Source organism: Zalophus californianus, chromosome X (assembly GCF_009762305.2).
Source record: "Zalophus californianus isolate mZalCal1 chromosome X, mZalCal1.pri.v2, whole genome shotgun sequence".
NCBI lineage: Eukaryota > Metazoa > Chordata > Mammalia > Carnivora > Otariidae > Zalophus > Zalophus californianus.
This window is the reverse complement of record NC_045612.1, coordinates 76,171,319-76,187,372: the sequence shown is the minus strand read 5'-3', so window position 1 is coordinate 76,187,372 and position 16,054 is coordinate 76,171,319. Positions and strand designations below refer to the sequence as shown.

General features: G+C 39.1%; 2 pseudogenes; one reads left to right on the top strand and one right to left on the bottom strand.

Annotated features, from left to right (window-relative positions):
* The first annotated feature begins 7,475 nt into the window (after positions 1 to 7,475).
* LOC113931541 lies at positions 7,476 to 7,907 on the top strand (annotated as a pseudogene).
* Positions 7,908 to 8,094: 187 nt separating this feature from the next.
* On the bottom strand, positions 8,095 to 8,570 carry LOC113930410 (annotated as a pseudogene).
* Positions 8,571 to 16,054: the final 7,484 nt, after the last annotated feature.

Below are 16,054 nucleotides of genomic sequence, written 5' to 3'. Positions count from 1 at the left end.
TTTGAAAAAAGTGGATGGTATTGTGATGGGGATTGCATTGAATGTGTAGATTGCTCTAGGTAGCATTGACGTCTTCACAATGTTTGTTCTTCCAATCCATGAGCATGGAACGTTTTTCCATTTCTTTGTGTCTTCCTCAATTTCTTTCATGAGTATTTTATAGTTTTCTGAGTAGAGATCCTTTGCCTCTTTGGTTAAATTTATTCTTAGGTATCTTATGGGTTTGGGTGCAATTGTAAATTGGATCGACTCCTTGATTTGTCTCTCTTCAGTCTTGCTATTAGTGTATAGGAATGCCACTGCTTTCTGTGCATTGATTTTATATCCTGCTACTTTACTGAATTCCTGTATGAGTTCTAGCAGTTTTGGGGTGGAGTATTTTGGGTTTTCCACATACAGTATCATATCATCTGCAAAGAGTGAGAGTATGACTTCCTCTTTGGCGATTTGGATGCCTTTGATTATTTTTGTTGTCTGATTGCTGTGGCTAGGACTTCTAATACTATGTTGAATAGCAGTGGTGATAGTGGACATCCCTGCTGCGTTCCTGACCTTAGGGGAAAAGCTCTCAGCTTTTCCCCATTGAGAATGATATTCTCTGTAGGTTTTTCATAGATGGCTTTTATGATATTGAGATATGTACCCTCTATTCCTATACTCTGAAGAGTTTTGATCAAGAAAGGATGCTGTACTTTGTCAAATGCTTTTTCTGCATCTACTGAGAGGATCATATGATTCTTGTTCTTTCTTTTGTTAATGTATTTTATCACATTGATTGATTTGTAGATGTTGAACCAGCCTTGCAGCCCAGGGATAAATCCCACTTGGTCATGGTGAATAATCCTTTTAATATACTGTTGGATCCTATTGGCTAGTATTTTGGTGAGAATTTTTGCATCTGTGTTCATCAAGGATATTGGTCTGTAATTCTCCTTTTTGATGGGGTCTTTGTCTGGTTTTGGGATCAAGGTAATGGTGTCCTCATGAAGTGAGTTTGGAAGTTTTCCTTCCATTTCTATTTTTTGGAACAGTTTCAGGAGAATAGGTATTAATTCTTGAAATGTCTGATAGAATTCCCCTGGGAAGCCATCTGGCCCTGGGCTTTTGTTTCTTGGGAGATTTTTGATGACTGCTTCAATTTTCTTAGTGGTTATAGGTCTGTTCACGTTTTCTATTTCTTCCGGGTTTAATTTTGGTAGTTGATACATCTCTAGGAATGCATCCATTTCTTCTAGGTTATCTAATTTGCGGGCATAGAGTTGCTCATAATATGTTCTTATAATTGTTTGTATTTCTTTGGGGTTGGTTGTGATCTCTCCTCTTTCATTCATGATTTTGTTGATTTGGATCATTTCTCTTTTCTTTTTGATAAGTCTGGCCAAGGGTTTATCAATCTTGTTAATTTTTTCAAAGAACCAGCTCTTAGTTTCATTGATCTGTTCTACTGTTCTTTTAGTTTCTAGTTCATTGATTTCTGCTCTGATCTCTATTATTTCTCTTCTCCTGCTGGGTTTAGGCTTTATTTGCTGTTCTTTCTCCACCTCCTTTTGGTGTAGGGTTAGGTTGTGTATTTGAGACCTTTCTTGTTTCTTGAGAAAGGCTTGTATTGTTATATACTTTCCTCTCAGGACTGCCTTTGCTGTATCCCAAAGATTATGAACAGTTGTGTTTTCATTTTCCTTGGTTTCCATGAATTTTTTAAATTCTTCTTTAATTTCCTGGTTGACCCATTCATTCTTTAGTAGGATGCTCTTTAGCCTCCATATATTTGAGTGCTTTCCGACTTTCCTCTTGTGATTGAGTTCTAGTTTCAAAGCATTGTGGTCTGAAAACATGTAGGGAATAATCCTAATCTTTTGTTACCAGTTGAGACCTGATTTGTGACCTAGAATGTGATCTATTCTGGAGAATGTTCCATGGGCACTAGAGAAGAATGTGTATTCCGTTGCTTTGGGATGGAATGTTCTGAATATGTCTGTGAAGTCCATTTGGTCCAGTGTGTCATCTAAAGTCTTTATTTCCTTGTTGATCTTTTGCTTAGATGATCTGTCCGTTTCAGTCAGGGGTGTGTTAAAGTCCCCCACTATTATTGTATTGTTGTCAATGTGTTTCTTCGCTTTTGTTATTAATTGCCTTATATAATTGGCTGCTCCATGTTAGGGGCATAGATATTTACAATTGTTAGAACTTCTTGTTGGATAGTCCCTTTAAGTAGGATATAATGTCCTTCCTCATCTCTTATTAAGTCTTTCTTTTAAAAATCTAATTTGTCTGATATAAGGATTGCCACCTCAGCTTTCTTTTGGTGTCCATTAGCATGGTAAATGGTTTTCCACCCCCTCACTTTCAATCTGGGGGTGTCTCTGGGTCTAAAATGAGTCTCTTGCAGACAGCATATTGATGGGTCTTGTTTTTTAATCCAATCTGATAGCCTGTGTCTTTTGATTGGGGCATTTAGCCCATTTACATTCAGGGTAACTATTGAAAGGTATGAATTTAGTGCCATTGTATTGCCTGTAAGGTGACTGTTACTCTATATTGTCTGTGTTCCTTTCTGATCTATGCTGCTTTTAGGTTCTCTCTTTGCTTAGAGAACCCCTATCAAGATTTCTTGGAGGGCTGCTTTCGTGTTTGCAAATTCCTTTCGTTTTTGTTTGTCCTGGAAGCTTTTTATCTCTCCTTCAGTTTTCAATGAGAGCCTAGCTGGATATAATATTCTTGGCTGCATATTTTTCTCGTTTAGTGCTCTGAAGATATCATGCCAGTCCTTTCTGGCCTGCCAGGTCTCTGTGGATAGGTCTGTTGGCAATCTAATATTTCTACCATTTTAGGTTACATATCTCTTCTCCCGAGTTGCTTTCAGGATTTTCTCTTTGTCTCTGAGACTCGTAAGTTTTACTATTAAATGTTGGGGTGTTGACCTATTTTTATTGATTTTGAGAGGGGTTCTCTGTGCCTCCTGGATTTTGATGCCTGTTTCCTTCCTCACATTAGGGAATTTCTCTGCTATTATTTGCTCCAATATACCTTCTGCCCCTCTCTCTCTTTCTTCTTCTTCTGGGATCCCAATTATTCTAATGTTGTTTCATCTTATTGTATGACTTATCTCTCGAATTCTGCCCTTGTGATGCTGTAGTTGTTTATCTCTCTTTTTCTCAGCCTCTTTATTTTCCATCATTTGGTCTTCTATATCGCTGATTCTCTCTTCTGCCTCATTTATCCTAGCAGTTAGTACCCCCATTTTTTATTGCACCTGATTAATAGCCTTTTTGATTTTGACTTGGCTAGATTTTAGTTCTTTTATTTCTCCAGAAATGGTTTCTCTGATAACTTCCATGCTTTTTTCAAGCCCAGCTAGTATCTTTTAAAGTCATGATTCTGAACTGTAGGTCCGACATCGTACTAATGTCCGTATTGAGTAGGTCCCTGGCTGATGGTACTCTCTCTTGTTCTTTTTGCTGAGGTGATTTTTTTCGTCTTGTCATTTTGTCCAGAGGAGAATAGATGAATGAAAGAACAAAATGCTAGCAGGTCAACAACGTCTCCAGCAATTATACTGTATACAAATCAGAAAAGACCTGAAACCAGGGGAAAAGAAAGGGAAACAAAGAATAAAGAAAGAGAAAAGAAAGAAAGAAAAAAAAACAAAAAGAAAAGATAAAAACAAAAACAGAACAATACATAAAAAACCAGAATATGATCAAATATGATCAGGCTAGTGCATAGATCAGTGCCAAACACTAGATTTTGGGCATATTTTGGTGTGTTAGAAAAAAGTGCCTCCCAAAATTTTAAAGGAAGAAAGACGTATATATGTACAAAATAAGGGTTGATACAATGAAGGGATGGAAGATGATTGTAAAGATGAAAATTATAAAAGATTTTATAAAAGGAATTGATAAGATAAAAGTTGTTTGAAAAAAGAAAGAAGATTTAAAAATAAAGAAAAAGGAAAAAAAAGGGAGAGAATGTGATCAGGCAGGAGACTAGAACAAAGTTATACACTAGTGATTTAGGGTATATTTTGATCTGTTAGAAGAAACTGTATCTCCAAATTTTAAAGAGAGAACATTTTATATATATATATATATATATATATATATATATATATATATATATATATGCCAAAAATAAGGGTAACTACTATGAAGGGATAAAATATGACTCTAAAAATGAAAAATAAAAAATGTGTTTTTTAAAAAAGGGATTGATAAGATTTTGGTTGAAAAAGGGAAAAAGAAAAATTAAAAAAACAGTTAAAAAGTTAACTTTGAAAAACTAATGAATCATGGTAAAAAAAAAGCCATGAATTCTATGTGCAGTATTCCCCTAGCACTGGAGTTCTCCCGTTCTCCTTGATCGGTAAACCTGGTCTTGGCTTGCTGGCTGTTCGTGCTGATCTTCTGGGGGAGGGGCCTGTTGCCGTGGTTCCCAAATGTCTTTGCTGGAGGCAGAATTGCCCCACCCTTGTGGGTCCGGGCTAAGTAAGCTGCTGGGTTTGCTCTCAGGGGCTTTTTTTTCCCTGCAAGCTCTGGTACAGCTTTGGAGGACCAGGGTGAAAATGGTGGCTTCCCAGTCTCCACTCGGAGGAGCTGAGAACTTGGGGCCCTGCTCCTCAGTGCGCCCCCAGAGAAAAGCAGTCACTCCCGTCTCCCTGGTCTCCTGCCGCACTGCGTGCTCACCCGGCCTGTGACCGAGCATTTCTATCTCTGGCACTCGACCCCGTGTGGAGTCTCCAAACCCAGCAGATCCCTGTGGTGTGCTCCCGCGCCAGTCCTCCCAGGGGAGGGAGGGGAGTCTCCCTGGATCTGCTGCTTGTTGGGTCCCTGCTGGAGGAGCAGTGGCCCGACTGCGCTGCAGATCACAGTTTATGGCAACCCCCAGCTGAGAGCCTGCACCTCGTCTCCGTCTCTGCAGCTGGCTTCCTTGCTCTGATACCTGGGAGCTCTGCTGCACTCAGGTACCCCCGGTCTTTCTGTGACCCTGAGGGTCCTGAGACCACACTGTCCCGCGAGGGTTCCACCCCCAGCTTAGCCACTGGAATGACGTCTCTCAGCAGACCCTGGTTTCTAAAAGTTCCGATTTTGTGTTCCACGGCTCTATCACTTGCCAGAAGCAGCCGACGGAGGCTCCCTCCCCCACCATCTATCCTCCCGAATATTGCCTCAGATTCACTTCTCCGCACATCCTACCTTCCAGTAAGTGGTCGCTTCTCTGTTCAGAGAGTTGTTGCTACTCTCTTCTTTGGTCTCCTGTTGAGTTCGTAGGTGTTCAGAATGGTTTGATCCCTATTCAGCTGAATTCCTGAGACCAGACAAAATCCAGGTCTCCTATTCCTCCGCCATCTTGCTCCGCCCCCCCCCCCAAGCAAGATTTAATATCTAGGAGACAATTAAGACCACACAAAAAGGATGGGGAATACATCAAATTTGGAGGGAATAAAAAAGGTTTTTTTTAAAGTTCTAAACAATATTCTAAGACCTTAATAATGTCTAGAACAGGAATTTGTGTTAAACACCAAAAGTGTGGCAGTTTTCTAAATAATTTGCAATTGCATGTAGGTTGATTCTACATACAACAAATGACTTCTATTATTCCAGGGTTTTCTGAAACTGATCAGTTTTTGAAAAGCAGGAATTTTTGTTAGTATTTAAAATATGGGACAAAAGTTTTTCCTAGATTTTCATGTACATTTATTTTACAATTTTATAAATAAATAAACTAAAATTAAATCTAATTTTATTATTTATAAAATTTGTAACTCCTGTGGAGTTCAATTTTCAACATAAAATATTTTTTCATTCAAGATTTTATTTAAAATCAAATTAGTTAACATATAGTGTAGTATTAGTTTCAAGGGTAGAATTTAGTGATTCATCACTTGCATATAACACCCAGTGCTCATTATAACAAATGCCCTCCTTAATGCCCAACACCCATTTACTCCATCCCCCACCCCCTCCCACCCAGCAATCTTCTGTTTGTTCCCAATATTTAAGAGTCTTATGATTTGCCTCCCTCTCTGTTTTTATCTTATTTTTCCTTCCCTTCCCCTATGTTTATCTGTTTTGTTTATTAAATTCCACATATGAGTAAAATCATACAGTATTTGTCATTCTCTGACTGACTTACTTTGCTTAGCATAATACACTAATTCCATCCATGTCATTGCAAATGGCAAAATTTCATCTTTTGATGACTGAATAATATTCAATTGTATATATACCACATCTTCTTTATCCACTCACCATTCGATGGACATTTGGGCTCTTTCCTCGTTTTAGCTATTGTGCATAGTGCTGCTATAAACATTGGGGTTCATATGCCCTTCAAATCACTATGTTTGTATCCTTTGGATAAATACCTAGCAACGCAATTCCTGGGTCATAGGGTAGTTTTATTTTAACTTTTTTTTTTGCTTGCATTGAGTTTTAATTGAAAATATTAAAACAATTTAACCACTCCTAATGAATTACAAAACTTTGACAGTTAAATTGTACTATCATTTATGAGGCATTTATTCATCATTAGGTTTGTAAACCTGAAAGAAACTTTGCATACTTGTGTTTTCTGTTCTCATCTCAGAGGAAGATTATGAAGAGAAAGTCTAAAATATTTATAAATCAAGGGCATTTTTTCCCAGTTTGGGGACTGGATTGTCAGAAGATAGAAGCTGCATGTTGGAATGAATGGGATTTGGAGTTATCATAATGGAAGCAAAATACGTGAAGGAAAAATAGTTACCTTTTTATCAGCGTATTGCACCTGACTACTAGCTGCAAGTGGTTTTCATTACCTAAGAAAATTTGTGATGTAAATGAAAAATTACCTTTTAGACTCATTGTTTGTAAATATGCTTCGCCTAAGAGCTATTTGTCCCTTCTCCTGGAGAGTGTTTCAATTTCGAACCTGCAGCTGTAAACGACTAATTAGCCAGATGATTACGTGTACAGATGAAGAGCAAGTATTTGATCTTATTGAAAAAAACAAAGCCATACTTTCAGAAAAGCAAGTGGAATGTGCATTTAATATACTTTGGCAGTTTCAAAAGCAGAAGACCAGCTTTTTAAAAAATGTTGAATGTATCAGAGACCATCCCCAATTTCTTACTCTTCATAATTTAGCTACAAGTCAAATGGAATCATGAATGATGATACTCTGGTGAATGTCTTGTACATCACACAACAGTGTGCTACTGAAGCCCATGACCTGGTTGCAGTGCTAGTTACAGAAGCATGGAGAAGACTGGAAAGAGAGAGACACAGCGAGAGAGGGAACTCAAGCAGGGAGAGTGGGAGAGGGAGAAGCAGGCTTCCCGTGGAGCAGAGAGCCCGATGCGGGGCTTGATCCCAGGACACTGGGATCATCACCTGAGCTGAGGGCAGATGCTTAACGACTGAGCCACCCAGGCGCCCCTCTATAATTATTTTAAACATAAATGGACTGATGCCCACTTCTGGCTCTGTGGCCTCAGCATGGTTGCTTTAGGTGTCCCGAGGCTGCACAGCAGTGTGGTGGCTCAGGTGGGCAACCAGTGACAATTGCAGTGAGTACCAGTCTGGGGAGAAATGGGGGACAGAAGCTGGGCTGAATCCTCACTGAACTGTTTTTCTCCACCCAGGCAGGGCCTGGCTGCCAACTCCTCTGCTAAGGGTCTCTTACAGAGTTCCCAAACTGGTCTTACACAGATGGCTGTCCTGCACTCCAGTGAAAGGCTAGCTTCAAAGAAAAGCCCAAAGGGAGAAGTTTTGAAGATGAGTTATACTGCTGTCAGAGGAAATGGATACTAGATTACAGGCATGGCAGCTTAGGCAGCAGGAGAAGTTGCAGAAAGGAGAAAGGAAGCAGAAAAAAATGCCCTTAAACCTGAAGGGGCTCTACTGCAGAACGCACTACCAAGTCAATAAAAAGCAATTCCTGTCTCCCTTCAAAAAAAAAAAAAAAAGCCAACTGAGTTAGAAGTGAAATATAAAGGGAACAAAATCTACACAACTGTGCTGAAAGAGCAGAGGTGGGTTTTAGCTCATGTTTTGACCTCATCTCACACAAAACAAAAGCAGATGCAATAGTAAAGCTAAATCATGAAAACCCTAATTAGTTATTTTTAGCATGCCTCTTAATTTTTCTTTCCCCTGGTTTCTTGTCTTCTGAGCCTGAGTCTTGAACAGGTAACCACTTGATGGGATGTCAACGATAAATAGGCCATGGAGGAAGTGTCAACAAACATGAAAAAGCAAATCCTGTCATAACTATATAGATAGTCCACCCCAACTGTTGAGCCACATACCCATAGATAAATCGAACTATTGCAGGAAAAAGAATAATTCCCTGAAACATCTGTTCAAGCTTCTGGCCCTTGTAATCCATTTGTGTGGGCATCAAGCTCAGATGATCTAGCATGACTGGCTGAGAAGGCTGACAGTGGCACAAGGGCAGCCAGGACTCAGAGATTGGTGGTGTCTGTTTCTGGTACCAGGTGCAGCTCAGCGGCCTGCTGAGGCTGGGAATGTGATGGCCACAGCCCCGGAAGCAGATGTCTCCCTATTTTTAATTTTTTGAGGAACCTTCATACTGTTTTCTAGAATGACTTCACCAGCTTGCTTTCTCACCAACAGTGCAATAGGGTTCCCCTTTTCTCCACATCTTCACTAACATCTGTTGTTTCCTGAGTTGTTAATTTTAGTCATTCTGATGGTGTGAGGTGGTATTTCATTGTGGTTTTGATTTGTATTTCCCTGACGATGAGTGATGTTGAGCATCTTTTTGTGTGTTTGTTAGACATTTGTATGCCTTCTTTTGGGAAATATCTGTTCATGTCTTCTGTCCATTTCTTGACTGGATTTTTTTTTTTTTATTTTTGGAGAGTTAAATTTGATAACTTCTTTATACATTTTGGATACTAGCCCTTTATGTGATATGTCATTTGCAAATATCTTCTTTCATTCCATTGGTTGTGTGTTAGTTTTCTTGTTTCCTTTACTGTGCAGAAGCTTTTTATCTTGATGAAGATAATAGCTCATTTTTGCTTTTCTTTCCCTTGCCTCTGGAGACCTGTCTAGTAAGAACTTGTGGTGGTCAAGGTCAAAGAGGTTTTTGTCTGTGATCTCTCCTAGGTTTTTGTTGGAATGTTGTCTCACATTTAGGTCTTTCATTCATGTGGAATTTACTTTTGTGCATGGTGTAAGAAAGTGGTCCAGTTTGGTTCTTCTGCATGTGACTATCCAATTTTCCCAACACCATTTGAAGAGACTGTCTTTTTTCCATTGGATATTCTTCCCTGCTTTGTCAAGGATTAGTTGACCACATAGTCATGGGTATATTTCTGTGTTTTCTATTTTGTTTCATTGATCTGTGTGTCTGTTTTTGTGCCAGTACCATGCTAACCTTGATGATTACAGCTTTGTAATACAGCTTGAGGTCCAGAACTGTGATGCCTCCAGCTTTGGTTTTCCTTTTGAACATTACTTTGGCTATTCTGGGTCTTTACTGGTTCCATACAAATTTAATTCTTTGTTCCACCTCTGAAAAATGCTGGTGTTATTTTGGTAAGAATTGCATTGAATATGTAGATATTTTTGGGTAAGTATAGACATTTTATCAATATTTGTTCTTCCAATCCATGAGCATGGAATGTTTATCCATCCTCTAAATCTTCCTCAATTTCTTTCATAAGTGTTCTATAGTTTTCAAAGTATGGATCCTTTACCTCTTTGGGTAGATTTATTCCTAGGTATCTTATGGTTTTGGGTACAATTGTAAATGCGATTGATTCCTTGATTTCTCTTTCTGCTGATTCATTTTTGGTGCATAGAAATGCAACAGATTTCTGTGCATTCATTTTATATCCTGTGACTTGGCTGAATTCTTCTATCAGTTCTATCAATTTTTTGATGGACTCTTTTTGTTTTTCTACATTGAGAATCATGTTGTCCATGAAGAGTAAAAATCTGACTTTTTCCTTGCCTATTTGGATGCAGTTTATTTCTTTTGTTGTCTGATTACTGAGGTTAGGACTTCCAGTACTATGTTGAACAACAGTGGTGAGAGTGGACATCATAGTCATATTCCTGACCTTAGAGGGAAAACTCTCAGTTTTTTCCCATTGAGGATATTAGCTGTGTGTCTTGTTTTTAATCCCCATAAATCATCTTATTTTTTTTCTATTTTTTTATTTTGTTATGTTATGTTAGTCACCATACACTGCATTATTAATTTTTGATGTAGTGTTCCATGGTTCATTGTTTGTGTATAACACCCAGTGCTCCATGCAAAATTTGCCCTCCTTAATACCTATCACTGGGCTAACCCAACCCCCCACTCCCCTCCCCCTAAAACCTTCAGTTTGTTACTCGGAGTCCATAGTCTCTCATGGTTCATCTCCCCAGCCACCCAATTTCCCTCCCTTCATTTTTTCCCTTCCTTCTCCTAATGTCCTCCATGCGATTCCTTATGTTCCACAAATAAGTGAAACCGTATGATAATTGACTTTCTCTGCTTGACTTATTTCACTTAACATAATCTTCTCCAGTCCCATCCATGTTGATGTAAAAGTTGGGTATTCATCCTTTCTGCTGGCTGAGTAATATTCCATTGTATATATGGACCACATCTTCTTTATCCATTCATCTGTTGAAGTGTATCTCAGCTCTTTCCACAGTTTGGCTATTGGGGAATTGCTGTTATGAACATTGGGGTGCATATGGTCCTTCTTTTCACTACATCTGTGTCTTTGGGGTAAATGGCCAGTAGTGCAATTCCTGGGTCATAAGGTAGCTCTACTTTTAATTTTTTGAGGCAGCTCCACACTGTTTTCCAAAGTGGCTGTACCAAATTGCATTCCCACCAACAGTGTAAGAGGGTTCCCTTTCTCCACAAGCTCTCTAACATTTGTTGTTTCTTGCCTTGTCAATTTTTACCATTCTAACTGGTGGAAGGTGGTATCTCAATGTGGTTTTGATTTGAATTTCCCTGATGGCTAATGATGATGAACATGTTTTCATGTGTCTGTTAGCCATTTGTATGTCTTCTTTGGAGAAGTGTCTGTTCATGTCTTCTCATATTTTGACTTGATTATTTGTTTTTTGGGTGTTGAGTTTGAGAAGTTCTTTATAGAACTTTGATAGCAGCCCTTTGTCTGAAATGTCATTTGCAAAAATCTTCTCCCATTCCGTGGGTTACCTCTTTGTTTTGCTGACTGTTTCCTTTGCTGTGCGGAAGCTTTTTATCTTGATGAAGTCCACAAAGTTCATTTTCGTTTTTTGTTTCCTTGGCCTTTGGAAATATGTCTTGAAAAAGTTGTTGTGGCTGATGTCAAAGATGTTACTGATTATGTTCTCCTCTAGGATTTTGATGGATTCCTGCCTCACATTGAGGTCTTCCATCCATCATGAGTTTATCTTTGTGTATGGTGTTAGAGAGGGGTCGAGTTTCATTCTTCTGTATATAACTGTCCAATTTTCTGAGCAACATTTATTGAAGAGACTGTCTTTTTTCCATTGCATATTTTTTCTTACTTTGTTGAAGATTATTTGAACATAGAGTTGATGGCCCATATCTGGGCTCTCTATTTTTTTCTATTGGTCTATGTGTCTGTTTTTGTGCCAGTACCATGCTGTCTTGGTGATCATGGCTTTGCAATATAGCTTGAAATCAGGCAACATGATGTCCCCAGCTTTGTTTTTCTTTTTCAACATTTCCTTGGTGATTCGGGGTCTTTTCTGATTCCATACAAATTTTAGGATTGTTTGTTCCAGCACTTTGAAAAATGCCATTGGTAGTTTGATTGGGATGGCGCTGAAAGTGCACATTGCTCTGGGCAGCATAGACATTTTAACAACGTTTATTCTTCCGATCCGTGAGCATGGAATATTTTTCCATCTTTTTGTGTCTTCTTCAATTTCTTTCATGAGTGTTGTGTAGTTCTTAGAGTATAGATCCTTTACCTCTTTGGTTAGGTTTATTCCAAGTTATCTTATCGTTTTTAGGGCCAGTGTAAATGGAATCAATTCCCTAATTTCTCTTTGTACAGTTACATTGTTAGTGTAAAAGAAAGCAACTGATTTCTGTGCATTAATTTTGTATCTTGCCACATTACTGAATTGCTGTATGAGTTCTAGAAATTTGGGGGTGGAGTCTTTTGGGTTTTCCACATAAAGTATCATGTCATCTGCGAAGAGAGTTTTACTTCTTCTTTGCTAATTTAAATACATTTTATTTCTTTTTGTTGTCTGATTGCTGTTGCTAGGACTTCTACTACCATTTTGAACAATAGTGGCGAGAGAGGGCATCCTTATCATGTTACTGATCTTAAGGGAAAGGCTCTCAGCTTTTCCTCATTGAGAATAATATTCGATGTGGGTTTTTCATGGATGGATTTTATGAAATTGAGGAATATTCACTCCATCCCTATAATCTGAAGAGTTTTAATCAGGAAAGGATGTTGTATTTTGTCAAATGCTTTTTCTGCATCAATTGAGAGGACCATATGGTTCTTCTCCCTCTTCTTATTAATGTGATCTTTCACATTGACTGATTTTCAAATATTGAACCACCCTTGCATCCCGGGGATAAATTCCACTTGGTTGTGGTGGATGATCCTTTTAATGTATTGTTGGATCCTATTAGCTAGGCTTTTTTTGAGAATTTTGCATCCATATTCATCAGGGATATCGGTCTGAAATTCTCCTTTTTGATGGGGTCTTTGCCTGCTTTGGGAATCAAGGTAATGTTGGCCTCATAGAATGAGTCTGGAAGCTTTCCTTCTGTTTCTATTTTTTGAAACAGCTTTAGGAAAATAGGTATTATTTCTTCTTTGAAATTTTAGTAGAATTCCCCAGGAAGTCCATCAGGCCCTGGACTCTTGTTTCTTTGGGACGTTTTTGATCACTGCTTCAATCTCACTCCTGGTTATTGGCCTATTCAGGTTGTCAATTTCTTCCTGTTTCAGTCTTGGTAGTTTATAGGTTTCCAGGAAGGCATCCATTTCTTCCACGTTGCTTAATTTATTGGCATGTAGTTGTTGATAATAATTTCTTTCTTTTTTTTTAAGCTTTTATTTATTTATTTGACACAGAGATAGAGTGCACAGATAGTGAGAGTGGCAGGCAGAGGGAGAAGCAGGCTCTCCACTGAGCAGGGAGCCCGATTCAGGGCTCAATCCCAGGGCCCTGGGATCATGACCTGAGCTGAAGGCAGATGCTTAACCGAATGAGCCACTCAGGCACCCCTGTAATTTCTAATAATTGTTTCTATTTCCTTGGTGTTAGTCGTGATCTCTTCCCTTTGGTTCATAATTTTATTAATTTGGGTCCTTTCTCTTTTCTTTTAGAGAAGTCTGGCCAGTGGTTTATCAGTCTTATTAATTCTTTCAGTGAATCAGCTTCTAGTTTTGTTGATCTGATCTACTGTGTTTCTGGTTTCTAATTTATTGATCTGTGCTCTAATCTTAATTATTTCTGTTCCAATGTGTGGCTTAGGCATCATTTTTTGTTTTTCTCCAATTCTTTAATGCATAACGTAAGTTGGTGAATTCGGAATTTGTCTATTTTTTTTTTTTTTTTGAGTGATGCATGGATAGCTTTATTTTTCCCCCTTAGGAACACCTTTGCAGTATCCCATAGGATTTGGACCAATATGTTGTTCTCATTGGTTTCCCTGAATCGTTTAATTTCTTCTTTGATTTCTTGGTTGGCCCAAACATTCTTAAGCAGAGTGGTCTTTAGCTTCCAAGTGTTTGAATTTCTTCCACTTTTTTTCTTGTGATTGAGTTTCAGTTTTAAAGCATTATGGTCTGAGAATATGCAGGGAACAATCTCAATCTTTTGGTATCAGTTAATACCTGATTGTGACCCAGTATGTGACTATTCTGGAGAAAGTTTCATGTGCTCTCGAGAATGAGTATTCTGTTGTTTTAGGGTGGAATGTTCTGTATATATTTATGAGGTCCATCTGGTCTAGTGTGTCATTCAAAGCTCTTGTTTCTTTGTTGATTTTCTGCTTAGATGTTCTATCTATTGCTGAGAGTGGAGTATTGAGGTCTCCTACAATTAACTTATTGTTATCAATATGACTTTTTATTTTCGTTAACAGTTGGCTTATGGAGTTGGGTGCTCCCAAGTTGGGGGCATAGATATTTACAGTTGTTAGATCCTCTTGTTGGATAGACCCTTTAAGAATGATATAGTGTCCTTCTCTGTCTCTAACTACAGTGTTTAGCTTAAAATCTAATTTGTATGATATGAGAATTGCTACCCCAGCTTTCTTTTGTGGTCTGTTGGCATGGGGAAGATGGATCTCCATCCCTTCACTTTCAGTCTGGATATATCTTTAGGTTCAAAATGAGTCTCTTGTAGATAGCATATGGATGGGTCCTGTATTTTTATCCAATCTGCAACCCTATGCCATTTTATGGGAGCATTTAGGCTGTTCACTTTGAGAGTGATTATTGAAATATAAATTTATTGTCATTATGTTGCCTTGTTTCTATAGATTGTCCCTGTAAATTTCTGTTGTATATCACTCTTGGGGTCTTTCTCTTTTTAAAGAACCCCCCTTAATATTTCTTGAAGGGCCAGCTTAGTTGTCACATATTCTTTCAGTTTCTGCTGGTCTTGGAAGCTCTGCATTGCTCCATCCATTCTAAATGACAGCCTTGCCATATAAAATATTCTTGGCTGCATGTTCTTCTCATTTAGTACCCTGAATATGTCTTTCCAGCCCTTTCTGGCTTACCAGGTCTCTGTGGATAGGTCCTACATTATGCTGATGTTCCTCCCTCTGTTTTTAAGTAATCTCTTCCCCCTAACTGCCCTTAAGATGGTTTCCTTGGTTCTAAGATTTACGAGTTTTACTATTACATGCTGGGGCATTGGCTTGTTTTTCTTGATCTTGGGAGGGGTCTTCTCTGCCTCTAGGACACGAATGTTTGTTTCATTCCCCAGATTAGGGACGTTCTCAGCTATGATTTGCTCAAATATATCTTCTAGTCCTCCCTCTCTCTCTCCCCCCCCTCAGGGATCCCAATAATTATGACATTGGAATGTTTCATGGCTTCACTTATTTCTCTCATTCTGTTTTCATGGATTTTAATCTGTTTCTCCCAGGCCTCCTCATTTTCCTTCTTTCTTATCAGTTTGTCTTCTAGATCATTAATTCGTTATTCTCCCTTGTTTACCCTAGCTGTTGTGTATCTAGATTAGATTGGATCTCATTGATAGCATTTTAAAATTCTGCCAGATCACCTCTCATTTCTGCCCTCGAGACTGTAGTTTGCCTTAATCAATTTCTCCATCCTAGCTATTTTCTTCATAATTGTTACCCTGAAGTCTATTTCTGACATCTTGTTTATGTCTATATCCATTTGTAAATCTGTGCAGAAGTCACAGTCTGAGTCTTTCCTATTTGGGGTTTCCTCCTCTTAGTGATTCTGTTGAGGGGTGGTTGAGGGTATGTACAGAGTCCAAATTATTGACCACAACCCAAGCAAGATGCACCTCTGTTATAGAGACCTTAGGGTTGTCGGCCTCTTGTTCTTCCAGCCTGTCTTCTGGGGAAGGGGCATGCCGCACCCTTACTCGGACAACCCTGTTTGGGCAGAGTTGCCTTGCCCCCTGTGGGTGGTTTGGGCTCAGTGAGAACAATTTTTGGGGGGCTTTTGTTCTCTGGTGGCTTTCCCTGTTGGTTTTCCACGTCTCTTCTGAGAGTCAGAGCAGAAGTGACCATTTCTAACCTTCCTCTTCAGAACAGAGAGATGGCATTTTTTCAGTGAGCTCTCCAGGCCATACTGTCTCCGTTTCTGTCTGTGCAGCGTCCTGGGTTGTGTGCCCCACAGCAGCACTCCCAGCTCTCACTTCCAGGTCCAGGCACCTATCTGCCCTTTGTGCTTCTAAAACCACCAGCCAGCCCCAGTTCACAAGCATGCCCCCACAGCTCCGGGTTTCAGTCTGGGGGGCTGCCCTAAATTCCCGTCCCCACTGCTACCATTTTGTGAGTCTGTGCTGGGTCTCCATCATGTGAGGCTTCGAGCTCTGTTGGTGCAGGATCCCAGAGGTTCTCT